We start from the raw sequence: 22,649 nt of genomic DNA on the forward strand, positions 1-22,649 counted from the left end.
TTAGGATAACTGCTACCTGCTGTAACAAACAAACTCCACCCTAGATAATTGATCAAATAGAATAGAATGTTACTTTTCACTCTTACAAAGTCCAGCATGGGCATTGCTGATTGCAGGCAGCTTTCCTGTGGGCAGTCAATCAGGGACCCCCAGAGTCTTCCCAGAGGATGGACCCAGCATCTTTAACATGTGGCTTCTAAGGTCTCTGGGTACATCTGCATCAAGCCAGTGAAAGAAGCATGAAGAAGAGGAGGGGCACAATTGGACTGGAAGCGACACACATCACTTCTGCTTATGTTTTATTGGCAAAAATGTGATTCACCGTTTAAAAGCAAGGGGAGAGGGCTGGGAAGTATAGAATCTAAGGGACAGCACTTCTGAGCGATAAGTGTGTACTATGGAAGGGAAACCACACATATTTGGTATGGTTATCATCATCTGAAGGCAATCCAGAAATATCAGTGATTACCCCCAAAGAACCCTGGGCTGGTGCACTGACCAGTGACTGAAGAGTCAACTCCCCTAACATCCAGCCTAAGTTAAGGCTCTAGGTACTACATCGCTGGTTTCCAGCCAGTGGGACTCTACATTCAAACAAGTGGCCTCTACTTAGAAATCAGAGGGAAATTTAATCGAATACTAAGCTAATGAGAAGGAATTTAATCATAACAAAATAATAACCCACATTTATTAGCATTCACTATGTTTTGGGCATTGTTCTAAGCACTTTACATATGTTAGTTTAATTAATACTCCAGATGACGCTAAAGGCAATTATTCTTATTTGGCCCAGTTTACAGTTGGGAGACTGAGGCACAGGGAAGGGAGTAAATTCCCCAAAGCTATATGGTAAACATCAATTAGAATCTAAATTCAAATCTAGACAATCTAATTCTATTAGACTATCTTATCTCCCATGAAAGATAGAAAAATACCATTTGAAAAGAAAGGGGAAAATGGGGAAGAACAGTTTCTTCCTGAAAGAAACTTCCTCTAATTAGACTTTGCTTAGGTTACACCTTATAATTTTGTACAATTCACTCCCAGCCTGCAGACTTCTGTCCTTTTCTCCACAGGATGTTTTCTACCTTGTGCATGTCATGTGGGTTCAGCAAAGGACTGAATTTTAAAATGACCTCTAACCTCAAGGAATTTGGATTCTGTTGAGGAGGAAAGAGATTCTAAAATAATAGAAAAGGACAGTCAATATTAAAGGACAAATAAAAGGCAGGCGATAGGATTTCCAGGAAGGGTGGGAATTTTCAAGAAAGAGTTTATGAAGGATGAAGGTTTTAACTGGTCCTTAATAAATGGGCAGAATTTCATGAATAGAAAAGTACAGAAGACTTCAAAGGAGAAGGATGATGGGAACAAAGATTTGGGTGGATAAAGGCAGTATTTGTAGCAGCATGGCTGTAATAGAAGGCAATTTTGGGAATTTGTGAGAGTTATATCTTTAACCACTTTTGCTTTAGAACTTATTTTTGCATATATTTTTAATTCAATGTAACCATCTGGTAAGACCTGGCACTCGATGATTTGTTGCAGTAGTAGTGTTTATCTAAGGAGCTACGTATGTAGGCACAGGAAAATGAATACTGGGTTCTGGGAACAAAGACTGGGGAGGGATTTCCAAACAAATGCCACCTTCTACTCATTTCAACAAGTGTGAGAGTTAAGGAATGTGCTTCACTGCCATTACATTTCTGGGTCCCCAGAGCTTCTTACAGAGAACCTAACCAAGACCTTGGGGTATTCAGCCTGTCCTGCTTCTAAGTACTTTTAGAGTAACTGACCATTCTTATGTACCTATGTCACTTCTCAACTCTGCTTTCTCATGCAGCGAACACTTCATTCCTCCTTCAAATCAAGGGATGAGCCCCTGGAGGACACTAAGCGAGTTCTGAATTCTCTGAGGAGCCACCTCTGACTATGACTGTTCTTCTTTGTCAATCACAGAGCACTTCCAGTGCCATCATTGCTGTTTTCAGTATTATGTTGTTGCTGTAGGCAACATGAAACTGACAAGGGATGGCACGGAGAAGAGCTGAAAGGGCACTTCTGTTTTTTTGATGCATCTGACACCTGTAGTTACAAGAAAGAAAACAGCTTTCTTAAGCATATTGCTGGGTGACGTAGAAGGTGAAAGATGATTTAGAAATAGCTTTTCAATGCAACAGCACAATAGAATCTAAACTGCTTCTGTGTACTTCCATCCTGAGAGTATCTTCCTAAGTAGAAGCAATATGGTCAGGTAGTTTCCTAGGAGTCTCTGGATAGAGTTAGGCTTCAGTGAAGACCCAGTCTAACCCTTAGAATTTAAGTATGTACTAGTAAAACTGTCTTACCAGTACTTACTTTTATATATCAGGCTCATTATGATGAATGCAAGAAGCATGGTGAGAAAAGCTTATCATCAGTCTTACTCACAAGCACTGGAGGAGAAAGAAAGAGAAAATCCTCCTTGTAACCTTTTGCATGTCTCCTAAACCATGGCAAGAAAGAAAAACTATGATTGTTGAAATAGAGGTTTACATCCCAGGCTAGGACAAATATTCAGCATAGAGCCTCAACATTTCATATATATGCATTTAAGTAATAATAATAAATACAAAAAAAGTCCACAACACATAGGACTATAATTGAGGACTAATTAGGTGCCAATTTCTAGGCCATATGTTTTGCAATGCAGTATCTCATCTAATTTTAGTGAGAAAGGTACTATGCACAATTGTTATCTCCCCTTTACAAATGAGAAAATTAAGGCATAGAGAAATTAAGTAGCTATCCAGAGTTGGGCAACTAATGACACAGGACTTCTTATTCTTCCCCACAGGAGCCCTGCATTTTAGAAAGATTTCTCTTTGCATTGTCTCACATAGAAGCATCTTATTTCTACCTTTTACTCTACCACTCCTGTACATTCTTATATAGCTTTGTAGATTACCATTTTTATTCTTAAATTATTGCACTGTGTTCACAGGTATAATTATCTCCAATTGGAGGGGAGTCTCCCATATTCCCTGGCAGATATCTGGTTATTAATTGCTTAAAAATAGATAACTAGGGCTTCCCTGGTGACGCAGTGGTTGAGAGTCCGCCTGCCAATGCAGGGGACACGGGTTCGTGCCCCGGTCCGGGAAGATCCCACACGCCACGGAGCGGCTGGGCCCGTGAGCCATGGCCGCTGAGCCTGCGCGTCCGGAGCCTGTGCTCCGCAACGGGAGAGGCCACAACACTGAGAGGCCCGCGTACTGCAAAAAAAACAAAACAAACAAACAAACAAACAAAAAAGATAACTGGAGTTGATTTGTTCTCTATCACTTCTGTCTATAGATCGTACCATCCACATGTATATTATTATACGGATATTGGTACTTCAGTCTCAGCTATGAATTTCCATGTGGAAGGATTAGTAAAAAGGTAATATTAGGATTCCACCTCAAATGGATGTAATCCCTAGTTAGCATCTTAAAATACTTAAACTCCTTATTATCCCCTTAGCACACCATGGTATTGACAGAACTTTGTTTTACCTTATCATTATAACATCATCTCTGAGAATTTCCACTTGTATCATTACAAGATGATTATGACAGCTTCACTAAGCCTCATTCATGTGAATGGAAAATTAGTGCCATGAAGAAAATTTCTAATAATTATTTTCCAAGACATATTGGTACTTTTCAAACTTAAACTCATTAAACTGATTTGAATCTCATTTCAGCAAATCCATACCAAGTGTTATTAAGTTATTCTCATACTACTTTTAGGTAAAGATTTAATCAGGAAATATGTTACTAAAATCCATATGCATAACCTTAATATCATCACATATGTGGCAATGGTATATGTGGATCTCAATACTTCCAGAGTAAGTCTCAAAATAATTATATAGTAAATTAAATTATCAAAATAATCAACAAGTAAATAGTACCCCAGATACTGTGCTAGTTGTTCTACATTCATTATCTTATTTAACATGCACAACCTCCCCATGAGAATTTTGTCCACATTTTACAGATGTGGTAATTGAATGCCAAAGATGTTAAGAGACTTGTTCAGAGTCACATATACAGTGTGTGGCAAGAACCATTTGCGGATATGCTTCAAGATTCTAAAGTTCTTACTCTTTTAACTTTCACATGTTAATTCACATTTCTAGTACTGGGTCCTCCTTCCATTGTTTTTTTAACATAAGAAAAAGAAAGAAAGCAGCTAATGATGAGTCTTATATAATAAAAAAGAAGTTCTGAGTTTTCATAAGTTCTAGTTCAAGATCTAAAAATTAATAATTTAGGAATAATTAGATTTATTTTCTCAACTTATTATAAGAAATATTTGAACAAATACATATGCAGTAACTAAAATCAATATGCAAAATGCTTTATGCAAGTCTACATAGAGAGGCACAGAGAGAGTAAAATCTCACCGCTCTGAAAAATTTGGAGGGGTAGCTATATGTTCCCAGGGAGAAATCAATCTAGAAAGTCTTCTTTTTCTCCATCCTATACAATAAAAGCCTATAGAAACCCTTGCAAAGGCAGCAGCAAAGTACTTTCTATCATACACAATGTTATTTAATAGCATTTGATAAGTTAAATATCTTAGATTATAAAGGGAAAATGATTGAATTCTGTGTAGACAAATCAGAAAGCTTATTCTTAAGGGAACAGATGTTGAGCACTTTGGGGCAGAAAATCTGGGAACTTTCTACAGGAGTGTTATTAACTCAGTACTTATGTTAGAATAAGCCAGACCTGCTTGTGCCAGTGTGGCACTTGGAAGCCCATCATTCAGTTTGGTCAATAGATTAAGCACATTGAAAGATTTAAATCAAGTAGAATGGGATCAGATGTGGCCATACGGAGGCAAAATTAATAGGTAACACTCTATCCTATGTAACCATAAGTTTTTCACACATAGTAACACTCAATAAATTGGATATACTTCATTTTATATATGGGTTCAAATTATGTCTAAGTATTCACTTTGTTACCTGTATAATATTCTCAATGTATAAGTTGGTGTCTCCCTAACTGGTATAACAAATAGACCCAACATGTGTAATGACTCAACCAAAACAGACAATCTGATGATGAACTAGAACATAATTACAAACATTCTGAGGTGGGGGTTCTTGAACAGGCAGCTCTCCCCCATCTCCCGTTGGATAGGCAGTGATTCGGGGACCCTAGCCCCTTGCATCTTGTGGCTCTGCTTGCTCATGAGCCTCATTATTGTTGTCCAGAAGGAGAGAGTATAGTTAGGGCACAGCAGCTGCTTAAAAGCCTTGTCCCAGAAACTGGACACATCTTATCCTCTTATAGTCCAATGACTAGCACCAATACATGGTCATAACAACTGCAGAGGAGGCTGGGAGATGGCGTACAGTTGTGTACAAGTTGGAAAAGGAGAACACAGCTTTCTCAACTGCATTGTATATTAAATTATTACAGGATCTATATCTAACAGGGAAGTACCAAACCAACAAGTGTAGCAACTGCATCATTGTATTGATAGAGTTACTATGTTGATAAACACTTTAAAATATGTACTGAAAGTCTTCTAACACTTGTGATAATGAGTCAAGCCTCAACATGAACTCTTAAGACAACGCCTTTGTTTTTTTACTGTCATTTTTGTTTTCCCCAATTACTTATTTTTGGCTAAATTCTAAATGGGTGAATTTGATGAGGTAAATTTATTTGTTTGTTTGTTTATTAGATCTTAGATCCTCAAAGGAGAGCTGTTAAATGTTTCCAAAATAATAGGTTCTGAAGATAAAATAACAAAGTCCATTTATCAGCTTTGTCAATTTATCATTTTCCTAAAGATGACAAGAGCACTAATTAAAAAAAAAAAAAAAGCAACAGTCAATACGTTATGAACACTATCTCCACAGGTAACTATGATGACTTTATAATGGATAAGATATACATATCAACGCTGTTATCTCCTTATAGTATCTTCATTCTTAGAGTTTGACATGGGATATTTTTAAATGCAAAATTGTTTGATAATGAAATTGCTTAATGCTAATTCAGCACCACTTGTGGGTTGAAAATAGTTACAATATTACAATAAATGTGTGAGTTGTTTATGTATACACATATATGGATATGTATACAAATGGAGATAGATAAATAGATAAGTTGATAAATATGAAGTATGAAGTATGATAAGTATGAAGTTGCTATTTCATACATAGATAGATAGATAGAGTGTTCTTTAAAGGTTTTAAATAGTGAATATGGTCCCACTTGGTTTATCCAATCAAGTAGTGACCAAGGTGATTATATATGAAAAATTAGGAGGTTGAGTTTCTAAAATCCAGCTATGTTTACTTTTAGACTCAGTTACTTACTATAAGCATGACCTTGAGTGAATTTTAATCTCACTAATCTTAGTTTCTTCACCTGTAAATAGACCTAATAACCTCTCCTACATAGGCATGTTGAAATTGTCACCAGAGATAATGAATGCCAAGTGCTTATACTGTGCATCGTTTGTGTTCCACATCCATTAGTCTCATCCTCATTCCTTTTTAGTGATTCTACATTTAAAATATCACCACCACTGCAATCAGTACCACCACCTTTGCTCTCACAAGACATTGCTAAAGAGGACCTTTAATTCAACTGACAATCAGATTTTACTTTTATCCCCGCAAGTTAAAATCTTGTTAAACTTTCACATTAAAAAAACCATAGCAAGGTATAAATAATACTTCTTGCTCTGACTAAAAATAATTCTGACACTTTATATTCTTTTTGAAAATTTCAGTCCAATGTGGTGTGAAATTCTGGGCTGAAAATCTGCATTTCTGGTGAAAATACTTATTTAACTTAGTGGCACAGATAATACAGAAGATGGGAAGAAATTCTGTTTTATGACAAAAGTTCCTTTGGAGAAGAAGGAGATCAGGCATTCTCCAGTACACAGATGACTCTAAAATTTCCCAGGTAGTGAAATACCAACTCTTTCCCAGGTGATAGCTGAATTAGCATGTTATAAAAGCATATGTATTCCTATCATTTTAACTCAGGAGGAATAGTTCTGCCCTTTCACATAAATGACCCTTTTATCAAAGAGAAAATTCTCAACTGAATAAATCATAAGCTTGACCACAAATAAACTCCTGTGGTTTTGTAATCTAACCCTTATTTTGTAATTTGTAAGGCTAAACAAAATGGTTTATATCCTTGAGGAGAAACATAATAAAACTGCTCCTTTCTAAATAAGTATAACATCACAAGGTAAATATGTACATTCACAGGATGGTAAAGTCACTTTCTTATTTCTGGCTTATCCATTTAACCTTTTAAAGCAGATTGAACTAAAAGTATGGTCAGTCTTACAGCAATGCTCACTGAGTTTTATGGATACTTCAGAATCATTATTTAAGTCTTGCTTTAAGCTGTATGAAGTTGCTATTTTTGTAGGTCAAAGATGGTCAAACCTTGATCCTTCTACATCTTTTAAAATGGTATTTCCAAAATCAAAATTGAGTATAATGGTGATGAAATTGTAAAATCCAAATAGTTTAGATATATCAAACTTGAGACACAACCAATATATTTTTTTAATGGTGTTTCAATTGTCAATGAACATTTAGGCAAAAACAGATCTTTAATGTGAAACTGGTAGTAGAATATCAGTGCTTTAGGGAAAACTGGCCCTTCTATACAAATGGAATTTGAGCAACTGTTGTAAACAAATTAAGGGTAATTTAAAATATATAAATATCATTCAGTGCCAAAACTATGTCAATCAAATAAATTCTAGTTGATACTATATTCTTTAAGATATTTTCTAAATAAGTGTATTGTGTATCTTATAATTAATTTATTTCATTATAAAAACAGTTTGTGGAATACCCTTAGATTAAATTGTTAACCAAGTTTTTTTTTTCAACTTGAAAAAATATTTTTTGCAAACACCTGTTCCCCATCTCTACATTAAGAACAATTGGAACAATCTCAGTAACATTATTGGGCATACTGTGAATTTCTTATATAAGGATGTGCCACTTTTATTCAAATTAAAATGCTACATTAAGGTAAGAAAATGCCTTGATATACTGACCAAAAATGTGAGAAAGACATAGAAAATCTTTCTAAGATTTATGGGCAAAGATTGAAGAGAATGGTGCTTACTGCAGTTCTCAGATTGGTAGAGATAGAGAGGGGCAAGTCCCTGTATGGAGGAGAGAAAACTACAGAAGTATTCAGATCATGGGGTTATTGGTTAGATCTGTGTTTAATTCTTGGCCCTGCCATTTACTAGCCATTTGATGATTGGCACATTATTTAACCTATATGTATCATCAAGTATATCATCTGATAAATAGGGCTGATAATAATACATAATTACTTATCTCAGGGTGGTTATGGGGATCAGAATAGATAATGCATGTGAATTGTCTTGGACAGTGTCTAGCACCTAGGAAATACTAAAACATATTAGTCCTCATTAGTATTATTTAGGAGAGGGCTTTTAGGGCAAGTGTGACTGATCTGGAGACAAGGAGAAGTGTGCTTGGATAAAACAAACTCTAGGTCCTGATTCCAGGCCTCCTTGTAATTCACCCACATCTTAGGAGGAGCTTTTATTTTCCTGAGTGGGAGTAAGCCCTGAATAGTCTTTTTCTTCCCACTCTCTCCACCTGTTTTGCTAATATCTCACCAACCTGCTGATCCCTCCTTTAGTTGTCTCTTGCTATTTAGCAAAGTACCACAAACTTGGCAGCTTAAAAAACACACACTTATTATCAGAGTTTCCATAGGTCAGGATCCTCGGCACAGCCTAGCTGGGTCCTCAGGTATTCATAAGGCTACTTGAGATATCTTTTTGCGGTGTCCATTGGGGCTGCAATGTCACCTGAGGCTACACTGGCAGAATTCAGTTCCTTGTGGTTGTAGACTAAGTTCCTAGGTAACTCATAACATTGCTGTTTGCTTCTTCAAGAGCAGTAGGAGAATATCTTTACTGCTTCCAGTCTTTTTTTTTCAGGGGAAGGGCTGATCATCTTATAAAGGGTAGATTTGATTAGGTCAAGCCCACCCAGTATAATCAGCCTTTGATTAACTCAAATTCAATGGATTTGTGGCCTTAAATACATCTGCAAAATCCTTTCACCTTTGCCATCTAACAAAACCTCACCACAGGAGTGGTATCCCATCACATTCATAGGTCCTGCCCACATTTAAGAGTGGATTATACTGGGCGTTCATACCAGGGGGCTGGAATCTTGGGAACCATATTCGACTTTTGCCTATCCTACCTCTAAACTATTTTAAATAAATAAAAGACCTTTCATTTTGTGATTGTGGATGAGATTTAAATGCTAAGGCTCAAGGAAGGTAGCAATATAATATGATCAAGATGCAATTGAAGTATAGTCGTCAACACATTCTGATCAGAATCTCCTGTTTGATGTTACAAACTGCATGAAGAGGAAAAGGATCCTGGAAGCATCTGAAGGATATTGTCAGTCTGAAAGGAGAGAAAGAAAAACTTTGCCTCTCATCCAAAGACAAATTTTCAGTACTTACTACAAATGTGTTTTGAGTCTATCCAGTTTACCTTCCAATGACTTGGGGCAGAGAGAGTGAGCATGGTGGGGTCCTGATTAGGCAGCTAGTGAACAGTCAGATTTACATTACATAATTATAAATATTTTCTTGTTTTTCATGATATAGTAATTCTTATAGTGTAATTAGTTCAGATTAAATGAAGCATCACTACATTTATTTATGGTTTCTTTTATTTGTTGAAATGCCTTAATCAGTTTTAGTCTTTCACAAGCATGAAAGTAGCTACACAGTTTTATAATGTTCTTGATGAAAACAGTGTAAGTCAACACCTTTCCTCAAACAAGTACACTTAAGTAACCTTTAAGAAATGACAATCAATTAAAATATACACACTACTATATATAAAATAGATAACCAACCAAGGACCTACTGTATAGCACTGGGAACTATACTCAATATCTTGTAAAAACCTATTGTGAAAGACAATGTAAAAAAATAACATATATATATATATATATATATATATATATATATATAACTGAATCACTTTACTGTATACCTGAAACTAAAACAACATTGTAAATCAACTATATCAATAAAAATTAAAAAATAAAAGAATAAATGAAAAAATCTTCCCCTTAAAAAAAGACAATATGTAAACTTTGGACCATGAATAAGAATTTTTTATACTATTTTAAAATCTTCAGATGATACGATACACTATACTGTTAGGTCTGTGGTATAGCTGTGGGATAAGGGAGACTTGAGTAAGAAACAGAATGGGGATGAAGTAAATTATCACTAAGTAGATTCAATAAAAAGTCATACCAGAAATTGAATTAAATCATACCTAAACTTCTACCTTAGAAATTTATTTCATACTCTATTAAAATTTTTCCATTTTTTTAATGCATTAAGTGGACTGACATACAAGTGAAAATAAGCAAAGACTTTGCAGCCAGATCTACAGTGGGATTCTAGTTCTGCCACTAGCTCACTGGATAGTATTAGGCAAGTTACTGACCCGCTCCAAGCTTCCAGTTCTTCACGTGTAAAACAAGAATAATTGTATCCAGTTTGCAGGATTGAGTTAATGGTAGAAAAAAGAACACAAAAAAGTACACAACAGAGTGCCCAGCAATAGAAGAGCTATGGTTAAGTATTACAGTTACAAGTCTTTATACTGCCGTTGACAGGCAAGGTTGTTTTACTTAACAATATGCTAGAAATGGCATTCCTGGAAACCTTTCATGAAATTCTAGGGAATGCAATAGATTCAAAATAATTCAGTAAATCATAGGAGGAGAAAGTGCATGTTAATTATTCAGTTTTAAAACCATTTATATTATTATTATTCTATGACACTATTTAAGTAAACTTCCAGCTTCCCTGGTGGCGCAGTGGTTGAGAGTCCGCCTGCTGATGCAGGGGACACGGGTTCGTGCCCTGGTCTGGGAAGATCCCACATGCCGCGGAGCGGCTGGGCCCGTGAGCCATGGCCGCTGATCCTGTGCGTCTGGAGCCTGTGCTCCGCAACGGGAGAGGCCACAACAGTGAGAGGCCCACGTACCGCAAAAAAAAAAAAAAAAAAAAAAGCGTTAAGTAAATTTTCTAGGAAAACAGAGAGTGTATCTACTTAATTAAATAATTTATTCATACTTCCTAACATCTTAAAAAAAAAAGAAACTAAATCAGGGTAATGGAAAAGATAAAGAACAGAGAACATATAAACTAGTATTTTTGCTGCTAGTGAAATTCATATCTGGCTCTGACTTTCCTGGTGGCCAGGGCAAAAAAGAAGAAAATGATACTTTTTAAGAAGTAAAAACTTTTGCTGGTCTTTAATTCTGAAAATATTTTCTCATACTATTCTTTAAATATGTTACAGCATTGCCAAAAGAATTTTTATTTTTGTAGTTTCTATTAAAGGTCCTTAGTAGAAAATTAAAATATAATATTAAATATGACTCAAGGAAGATTTGCTTAGCTAATGAGATCTAATAAAAGTATCCCTGTGGAATCAACCTTATTCCTTCATGTTCTATCTATATATCTTAAAATGTAATAGCAAATAGCCTATTCAAAGCAGTCAAAGCAAGTTGGAATTTTAGCCAATATATGGGAAAACACCTGCATAATGCAAATCAGCATTGTACAATTACCATTCCCAGTTGTTAACTGCTGAGAGCAGAGGTTTCAGTGTACAAAAGATTGTTCTGGAATCTCAGAGTTAAGAAAACTCAATTCAAACCCAGCCAGGCCAAGGTAAGTATAGGCAAGTCAATTTACTTACTAGGACAACTATTCACCAAACCTTAAGTGAAGGAATTGGACTAGACAAGTGCCAGCTTGTTCTAGAACTATGCCCACAACAAGGCCTGACACAGAGTATGCACTCCATAAATTAAAGTTAAGAATGAATCCTGTTCCTCTATTACAGCAATGATCTGATTTTACCAGTCTGGTGGCTAACAAGGGTTAATTGATGTAAGTACTTGGTATTTCTCAATTAAAAGAGGGCAGATGTTAGCAACAAAAACTACAGGTATATCTCAAGGTTTCTCAAACTAGGTGCAATAATATTTTGGACTGGATACTTCTTTGTTGTGGGAGGTTGTCCTGTTCACTGTAGGATATTTAGCAGCATCCCTGGCTTCTGCGCACTAGGTATAAGTAGCCCTGTTCCTCAAGTCATGGCAACTAAACTGTCTGGAGACATTTAGACCTCATTTGAGAAAAATTGGCATATATGAACAGGTGTATGCATGTGTGTGTGTGTGTGTGTGTGTGTGTGTGTGTGCAGATAGATAGTGTTGTATGTCAGATATTTACTTTTAATGTACCTTGAATATATGGGATCAATCATTTTCAATTATTAATTTTATGTACTCCAATGACATAATAAATAATTAACACAATTAGCCCAATGATCTCTTCTTATTTTGAATATAGTATGACTGGAGTCTAAAAGAATCAAGTGTTTTCCAAAATTAAAGCTAATGTACTTCATTCCATTGCTTATGGTTCTTGATGAAATCATGCAAACACAAGCAGTCTGATGTTATTTTTTTGTTTACAGTATTACTGTGTTGTTTTGGTTAACAGAATGAAAAACAGCACTGTAATACTACAAGTAAAAATGTTTTATTCTTAGTTTGTTTCATCAATAAAAGCTGACATTTTTGCAAGGAAGATGTTATACTATTGAAATTAACTCTTAGTCAATTGTAAATAATTGTATTATATCAGTATGTTATCATGAAGATTAGAAATCATTTCCTACAGAATCATGTTTTTGCTTCCTCAGCACTGTTTCAATTGAAAGGAATTTGAATGAAGTGCATCTCATTACTAACATAAAGTAGATGGAGCTTGAATAATTTTTATATTTATTTTCCATGGATGGCTATTACATTTCTTATCCTATCTATCCAAATTTTATAAAATAAATTGTTTTAATCCATTCTTTGGAGAGGAGCAATGAATTTATTTTTGCAAAAGCTCTGCATCTGAATATATTGTAATATGCATAAAGCTTTGTTAACACAGTTATTTATATAAAAAGTGTAGCTGCCTTACCTTTTATTTAATTTACATATTTTATTTACTTTCTGACAGGTTCTTCTCCTTGCATTTTTATTTACATACCAAAAATGTCTTTTCAGATAAGTCAACTAAAACTTTAATGTACTGTATAATTTAAAACTCCATAAAATGTTTTATGTATTGTATAGTTTTGTATGAATTTTTAACTTGATAGTATAGAATTTTGGAAATATTTCATCAATTCCTCTACAACACCACCATATTTCTTAAATAGGATGGGAAATAGAGTATTGTCTTTTGTCTGAGATCATGTTTAGAAAGAATTATAAAACTTATGCTAAGTCTGTGTGCTTCAAGTAGGAAAGAAATCACCAGATAGTTTAAAGGAGTGTAATTTTTTCTTAAAATATTATTATGAATCTCATATAATATGGGCATCTCACATCCTTAAAGAATTTGGTTCTTTTGTTCTAAGCTATACAAAAGGTCATTATTTTTACATTTAAATGTTGGAAACAATACATTTCCCTTATGTGTTTCATCAGCTGAAACAGTGAAGTAATAATGCCAGTGTGTCAAATCAAAGTCCAGTTTCAGAAATATAAACTTAACCCTCACCCTCCCTTCTTCATATTTATCTTTTGTAAGCGTGGTTTGTGTTTGCATAACCCACCATTCATGTTCTTGTGAGCTCATGATATAAATAATTTGAAAAATTTCATTCAGTTCCCCAAATTATTCTAGTCATTATGGATGATTCATGAGAGGATTAATCTCTTGGATGTGACATAAAACTAGAGAGGAAAGACACTACCTATCATATCATTTGCAGTTAAGAACATGCTGCATATCTTTAAGCTTTACTTAAAGTGCTTATAGTAATTGGGTGTGCATGCCTTCACTCGGTTAAAACCCAAACAGCAATATGGGAGAGTGTGGTTTGTTTTTTAAATGTGCAAGGAAGGAAAATTAGTGAAATGTTTAAGTCACAAAACTGCCTCATTCAGGACCCAATTCAGCAGCATGGAAAAAGTAACTCAAGTTAACTGTACTCTTAGCATATGTCTAAGCTCAGAAATTTCAATTCACTTCAGGTTCCTTTCTTTTCCCAAGGATCTGCTGGCAAAGAAAAGAGATCCAAAGATGGTAAACAGGTTCAATAGTTCAGTAGCTCTAAGCTCTCTCAAGGTTTTCAGAATAAAAATATGTCCAGTTAAAGAACAAGTTCCTCGTATTTTGGAACGGGGATACCCATACAAATTGTTTTCTATTTTATTATGGGCCTTTCCTCTTTTCCTGCTCCCTACCCTCTACTGCTACCACCAGCACACACAAATACACACATGCATATGGAGTTAAAGGTATAATGTATTTTGATTTTATCCATGCAAGGAAAATTTGGGGGAAGGAGTGAAACTAAGCTAACGAAGAATAGATTTAGGTATTATACAGAGATTGTGGTTTAGTGACCTAAATTGCACCATAATCTTTTAAAGGATTACAGTATTTAGGGAGAAAAAATGATCTCTCTTTCTATAATGGCATCTCTGTGTAAGAGGATATTATAGGATATGAGCTGTGTGGTAGCAGCAGATATTTTCTCTATATCTTTCAGCAATTCAAAGTAGTTCTCAGATACATCTGAGAAGTAGCACTGAAGAATTAGTCTTCATTTATAATCAAACATTCTTGAATAACATTTTCTTCCAATTTTTGTTTTAAAGGTCTAACATTTGATCGTATGTTTTCTTTAGTTAACTTTCTATATTATATGGCAATCTCTGCAGTTATTTTTTTCAAAGATAAAAAAGAAAAAAAGCATGCTCAAAATGTAGAAGTTATTTTTGCAGTAACGTATGTCATGATTTTTAAACATTCAAGCCTTTAAACTTTTTTTATAGTGTATGTTCTTGCCAATCCCAGCACAGTTCTACAAAGTAAAATATTTGGCAGTGAATTCATATTAACAGATGGAACAAGAAATTAACACGTTTTTGCTTCGCTAATTCACAGTTCTTTTAATACGCTAATTCTAAATCACCTGTTCTGACTTTGACAGGCTACAGACACCTGTTTGGGGTAATATTCCACAGCTAATTATTACATGAGAAATTCAGTTTCCAACAAAAGGGTTTCTGTGTGAAATTGTCATAGTTAAAAAATTAGTAATACCCAATATATACAAATATATTTCTGATGTCTTAAATGCAGTTAATCTACTACTTATCTTTAACTAAAGGATGGTGTATGAAAACTAGAGACTGTCCTCTTAGTGTTTGAATTCTGTCTATCACACTTTACACCATGGTTGCACTGATCAAGTCAGGATGTTCTTCCTAGTAGCAGTGATTTACTGTAATACTGTATTTTAAATGGCAGGAAAAGAGTATAGAATTTTCAAGTGGCTGGAAAAATTCCTAACTGTATGTTAAAAATGACTCAGGAGAGTTAAAAAAATACTGACAAATGAAAGAGAAAAAAAGAAAAACTTAGCCTGGGTGGTATAGTGTATGGAAGACAGACAATAAATAAATAGGAAGTTCACTGAATTACAGTTTGAAGAATGACTGACTCACATGAAGCACCCAGAGGACCATTGACTGTTTGTCAAAGAAAAGCAAGGTAACGATGCCAGGAATTTTATGGATATAAAGTCAAGTGCCTCCCACCTCTTGTATCTCAACCTCTTAATGGACAAACTACTTCTATTTTCCACTAAACCTTGATTTTCTTTATTTCTCATACTGTTCTTCATTATTCCAACAGGGTCATTTCCCTTCTCTCACCTCAGATGATATCCTTTCACAGTAACTCTTTTCATTTCAATTTCCTACAAAACCCTGCTACAGGGGAATGTGGAGGCAAAGAATGTGTATGTGTGGCAGGGTAGGTTGGTGGAACAAGAAGCAAAAATCGGAAACGTAAGGTTTTTTCGATGTTTGTAACATAACGACAGATGCTGAGGTAGTCTGTCTTTAGGTTTGCCAAAGGTTCCATTTTGTGTGTCTGTTTTTTGATTCTCTCTAATTGCTGTTCAGCTTTGTATATGGCTTTGCTAATGTGTCTTCCTTAGCCACATTTGGGAAATGGAGAACTTGTTTCTTTAATTAACCTTTATATCCTAGTGCCGTGAGAGCAGAGTTCACCAAGCAGGCGCTCTTGGAACTTTTAAGATTCATGTGGTTATACTCTGATTTTGAAAAGGTATTGTATAAAGCATATTTTTTAAATGCAATTTTATTTTGCAAGACTCCAGGTGGATGAGGAGAGAGCTCGCTTTTTACATTTAGCCTCCTTATAATTTTGTTGTTTTTCTCCCAATTGCTACTCTAGAAAGCACATGGTCTTTCTCTAAAATCATGCTTTATGACATTGCTATTTGCAGAAATTTAACTGGCAGCCCACCCCAGGAAGATAAAATCCTGTTTCATCCAAGTTTGGTTCCCCTCCTACACCCACACCTGAAACCGTATTTCTGCCAGAGCCTACATTCTGCTAAGGAGGAAACCAATCTTTTATAATACTTTAACATACGTGAATTTTATTTTATTTTTAATTAACAAATTACCTCATCCAAAAAATGCTAGATGACATTTTAAGCTAGAAAAGAGTTTCCAAATAACTCACCTTTACAATTAACTCTTATCAGAACTAGACAGTTATTTCACTGCACAGAGCATAAGCAAATGGCTGTGACGTACCTTTGAAGTGGAAAGGCCTCCATCACTACTCAAGCTCTTGGCAAAGTTCAGAAGCACATTATCCTACAGGGAGTTGGTCAGGTCTCAAAGTTTGGAAGAGACTTACTGGTACAGAATTGGAATAAAATCAGTTTTTTTTTCAGCTAATAAGATGCCTCAAGAATAAACCAAACTTCCTGGTCTTTAAGAGAGGGGAAAAAAGATTCTCAGAAGCTTCTCTATAAATCTCTTAAATTTCCCTGAAGATAGTTACAGAAATACATTGCTACCTCTAAAACAACTTGAATGAATTAGATCTAGATTTTAATGCAAAATATTCAACATTGGGGCTTCCCTGGTGGCACAGTGGTTGAGAGTCCGCCTGCCGATGCAGGGGACACGGGTTCGTGCCCCGGTCCGGGAAGATCCCACATGCTGCGGAGCAGCTGGGCCCGTGAGCCATGGCTGCTGAGCCTGCGCGTCCGGAGCCTGTGCTCCGCAACAGGAGAGGCCACAACAGTGAGAGGCCCGCGTACCGCAAAAAAAAAAAAAAATTCAACATTTAACATTTAAAGGATAATGACCTTGAAAAATGTGTTTGAGATTTAGATTCAATGTGAAATTCTTAAGAAAATTGTTCAAGGTGATGAATGACATTGCAATGCAGTTCCATTCATCTGTCCTTAGTTAAAACACTTTGACAAGTCAATTAATATGAAAAACTGATATCTCTGATATGTCCTACTTTAACATACACGTGCAATGGGTAAAATAACTGTGTCATTTTGCCATGGACTAATACATATGTATATAATTTTATTTGTATGCATGTATATATGTGTATACACACACATACACACATGTACATACACCTACATTTTAGGGAGCTTGTTTAATCCTTCAGAGAGGATTGCAGATTAGAACAGATTAAAGAGTTATTGCAGCAACAATTATATTTCACTTAATCACTTTTCTAAGCAAGTAAATGTTCAACATATCAGATACTTAAAGGGAAAACTTTAAGTAACTAACAGATGCCATTAATTTATAGTCACCATTTATGTCCTTATACATATTTTAAATAGTTGCTTATATATATATATACACACACACACACACACACACACACATATCTCAAGGTATTATATTTACTATCTTATTTATAGAATATATTTTAGAAAGAGGTAAACTTCATTTAAAATTTAATTATATTAATGTAATTCATCCTAAGTCATTCTATTATATCATCTATCTTAGAAGCATGATATTATTATTATAACAATAGCTTGTCATTTACTGAGCAGCTAATGAGCACCAAATACTCTCCATAAATTATTGCTAATCCTAGGCTTATTGTTCCATTTCACAGAATAGGTAGCTGGAATCTAAAGAGGTTAATAACTTCTCCTCTAGTCTCAGAGCAGTGGCCAAAATAAAATCCCAGCCTGGAACTCTGTAATTGCAAACCCATTTTTTTCCTCACCACTTGATACTGGTGATCAACATTTGAGTAGCTAGATATGTAGAGTTCAGGTTTAGCAGCAACTGTCATCAAAAACCAAAAAGGTACACACACTGTGATAGAGTCAAATGAACTGTCTAAATAAGAACTTAAAACTAATCTGCATAAAATACCCAAATGAGCAAATCACTTTGCCTTAGGAATCTGCAGGGATGTTTATTTATTCCTGGAAATATTGAAGTCTACCAGATCATGATGTCAACTATCTTATATTTTAAAAATTCAGTTTCCATGCTGTTTACAAACTATTCACTGACATTGCCTGTGCCTTCAAGGAGTATACAATTTAGTAAATTACAAAGTTCATAACTTGATTCTTTTAGCTTTACCATGCTGCTTTATATCTCTGTAAAATAATATATTTTTATCAGCAAATTTTCTTTAGATATGTTGTCACTTTAAAGGGTTTTCTTTTAATTTTTATTCTAAAATATATTTGGCAAATATATTATACTGGCCTGTTTAATTATGACCCATGAATAGATCGTAATATTCCTGTGTCAAAGACCACATAAGTCTTATTTTCTAGCCTTTATCACAGTCATAGGTATTATAGTGAAAGTTTAATAACTCAGTGTTAAATGATTAAATGGATGGATGGATGGAAAATGTATTCATGTAAATTCTGGCAGATAATTGTATGGCAGTGAAAGTGAGGAGAAAAAGAATACACACATAGAAACACACATAGTTGTAATCCAGATGAGAAAAACTGAAGAGCTGAATGACTTCATTTAGCAAACCTTTATTGAATATCAGGCACTGAGTTAAACATGAAGATATGATGTTGATGGAAATTAATAGTAGCTAGCCACATGGAGTTTACTTGCCAATGGGAAAGGTACAAAAATACTTAAATAAGTGAACATAGTCAATAAGATAATTGCTTAATCTGATTATTGCTGTAAAGGTAAAATGTGCATGATGACACAAACTCACTCAGGGGATTTCTTTAGAAAACAGAGACAGGGAAAACTCAGAGGAAGACTTTTGAGTTGGGATTAAGCAATGTGAAAGAGGAGGAAAAGAGCAGTCTCCTGAGAGTAGGTGGAAAATTCCTGATTGTTAACAATGAGGACCAAGAGAAGGGAGTCATGCGTCCTTTAACAGAGTCAGTAGCTGCTCATTATGACACACTCTTTGTCTTCCTTACTTAAATATACATGTGGCTCCGAAACACAGCTAAACATAAGAATTTCTGGGGTAATTTTTTAAAATCTAGATACCAGGACACTTACTGTATTGTCAAGTGGTAGGACACACTTTCTGTATATTATAAAAGCTTCCCAGGTGCTTCTGTACAGGATAGAAAACAACAGCAGCAACACTACGCTCATCTTGTGGTTTCTACTAACTACAAACCACAGTTACAGAATAATACTAACAAACATTATAGAAATAAACACCAAAAAGGACCACTGAAATCTATTCTGTTAAATACTTGTAACCCAGAAAATGACCACAGTCATGTTATACATACCTGCATCACCTTAATCCCCTAAGAAATAAATATATATTAAACATTTATTTGTATGTATCAAGTAATTTTCAACTCAAATTGACCCAAATAGGGTATGATTTAATGAAAATTCTAACCATTAGCCTTTCTTCCTAATTTAGTTAGTAAATCAATTAACCAATAAATCCATTCAACAATCATCTAATAAATGTGGTCCTCAAACAGGCAGCATTGGGGTGTTCCAGAACTTGTTACAAACGCAGAATTCCAGGCCACCCCAGACCTAATCAATCAGAGTCTATATTCTGACAAGTTTCTCAGGTGATTTGAATGCACAATAAAATTTGGGAGCTTCTTGAACACTAGTTGTATGCCCAATCCCAAAATATGTGCTAAAGTACACAGAGGCAATACAAGTTTACCAGGAGTTAACTTTTTCCAGCAGAATCTAACTAGTTGAAACTGGGAAGAAAATACCAGTTTTTGGCAACGTTGATTTGAATATGCATTTGAGTAAAATTCCTAAGTAAGTTACTGACCCTGATCCATGACATGAGATTCTCTGATCAGTTCTGTTTCTAAATATGTAAACTCGCTGTACGTGTAATACAATCAGTCCATCAACCTTCAATATACAGTCCAAATTCCACCATTATTTTCAGTCTAGATTATAGTAAATCACTTCCCAATTGTGTCCCTGCTTCCTATATTCCTATTATAGTGTATTTTCCAATAAGTTGTTAAACTCGGTGACTTTTTAAAGACCTTGGGTTTATTGTTCTCCTCCCAAATTGATCTTACATAATTACAGCGTATGTACTTCCCGTGTCTGCTCATATGGTAACACCGCAAATAAAATTTTCCTGAACACTTCAGTTAAACTAGACTCCTCATCTCTCTCTTTCTCTCAGTCTCTCTCTGTCTCTGTCTCTGGCTTTGTCTCTCTCTCTCTCTCCCCCACCCCTGACTCTATCTTACATTTTTCTTTATTGTCCTTATAACTCTCTGTAAGCACATTATATCATATTATCATATCATATTATCAACTAGTGTCTTCACACCAAAGTACAAGATCCAGAAGGCAGGGACTTTGTCTTTCTCTTCCACCAGTGCCTGGAAGAGTACCATATAAATAACAGAGGCTGAAGAAATAATTCTTGAGTGAATGTTGAATGAAATTAGCATTCGAGGATGTCCACAGTGTGTGAGGCTATATAATTATCAGAAATACTTATTGAGCACCTAATATTTGTCACTGTGGTAGACTCTAGAGAATAGCATGCAAAAATATATGCCTTCTGAAGACATAATGCAATTGAGTAATAAATGAATGAAAATAGGGAGGCCTGTAGTACACAAAATAAGTGTTTCATGGGTTAAAAGGTGAGTTCAGTGGTGGAATGTGGAAGAAAGAAGACCATTTTGATAAGCAGGTAATATGGTGATGGCATTTTCAGAAGCATAAATGGCGAGCTTTAGAGTTAAGATATGTATGGAACATTATTCATGAAACTGTGAAAGTACCTGTGGAACCCACAGTTAGTTACAAAGATAACCAGTGACCAGCTAATGGTGGCTTTATCTCTGAAAGTAAGGAATTTGTACTTTATTCTATAGACAGGTTTTTTGAGAAAATAGTCATGTGTTCAGAATGATGGTTTGGGAATATTCATGCAAAGGCAGTGTGCAGGATGAACTGGATTGGGAAGAGGCTGCACAGAGATACGGTTGGCTAAGAGATTCCCAATTGTACATGGAAAGTAGCCTAGGTTAAGAGGTGACATTGGTAATACAATGTATTAAATGAGCTAATAATACATAAATGTTAGAAGAGCACATAGCAAGGAAAAATACTATATGAGCAATTGCTATCATCTTGTTCATCACTATTATGGCACATAAAAACACCAAAGAACTTTCGCACAATAGGAGCTATGAGGGTACTAATATAAGCTGTGTAGAAAAAAGTTCTTCCAGAGACAAGGATATTATCATTTTCTAGTGATTTAAGACTCAAATCATTGGGCTACATTTTAGTGCAGCAGTTCTTACCATTACAAATCTTAAAAAAGGAATTTATTCTCATCTTCTCAGAAAAAAACCATAGCCTTGCTTCTTTCAAATAGTCAACACAAGAGACAAGAGTTTTTCCTCGATTCCAAAGTGCCTTTTATTTGTTTGCCAAATGGGAAACCCCTCATACACACAAATCTTTTGTATTTCATTGTTTCCACTTTCTAAACAACAGTTTTCTTAACCAAAAATGAGAATATTAAAATTGACCTGAAAGATTGTGATGAGGGTGTAAATGACAAAGTATAAGTTAAGACTCAGTCTTCATGCCGGAGTGGGACCTTAATATAAATATCTGTTGTCCTTTCTTTCCCACCAGAATCAAGTAGAGTGCCTTGACAATGTTAAGGCTCAATAATTGCTTATCAAATCAGTGAGTGTTGCTTAATTTGCACTTACTAAGCACTTCACTTTTAAATCATTGACCGATACACTTTCAGATGTTCATGTTCAGAAAACCTGCATGGAAATATCTTTTAGTGTTGAAGCTGTAAACTTGACTTTTCTCTCAGTCTCTTCTAATCCACAACTTTCTCTTTCTTTATATGTGTATGGTTACCTGTTCTCCCCACAGTATGTATCCTAATACTGTATCTCATATCCTGGCCCAATATTTGTTTATTTGCCATGATATATTTTTGATACTTTTAGATTGATTTCTCTTATTTCCATTTTTGTCCCTTTCACTCCCTTCTTGTGTTTCCCAGTGTATTTTTTTAATCAGGTCCTATTTTGTTTTAAAATTATATTTTAAAAATATATTTATAAAAATATAAATTCCTGTCCCCCTATTCTGTGTATCCTAAACCATTACTCTCTTCTATATATAC

The 22,649-nt window shown here is 35.0% G+C and overlaps 1 protein-coding gene and 1 long non-coding RNA gene across 2 annotated transcripts in view; both read left to right on the top strand.

Moving 5' to 3' along the window:
- Positions 1 to 22,649, top strand: part of ARHGAP15 (Rho GTPase activating protein 15) — a 621,798-nt gene that overhangs the window by 180,239 nt on the left and 418,910 nt on the right. The window lies entirely within an intron of this gene.
- The window catches only part of LOC125964943 (uncharacterized), a 39,403-nt gene that overhangs the window by 1,772 nt on the left and 14,982 nt on the right, over positions 1 to 22,649 (top strand). Inside the window, exon 2 of the long non-coding RNA XR_007478270.1 lies at positions 1 to 22,649. This exon is cut by the window's right edge and continues 14,982 nt beyond it. This is a non-coding gene — a long non-coding RNA (uncharacterized LOC125964943).

The sequence above is a fragment of the Orcinus orca genome, chromosome 7 (assembly GCF_937001465.1).
Source record: "Orcinus orca chromosome 7, mOrcOrc1.1, whole genome shotgun sequence".
Lineage (NCBI taxonomy): Eukaryota > Metazoa > Chordata > Mammalia > Artiodactyla > Delphinidae > Orcinus > Orcinus orca.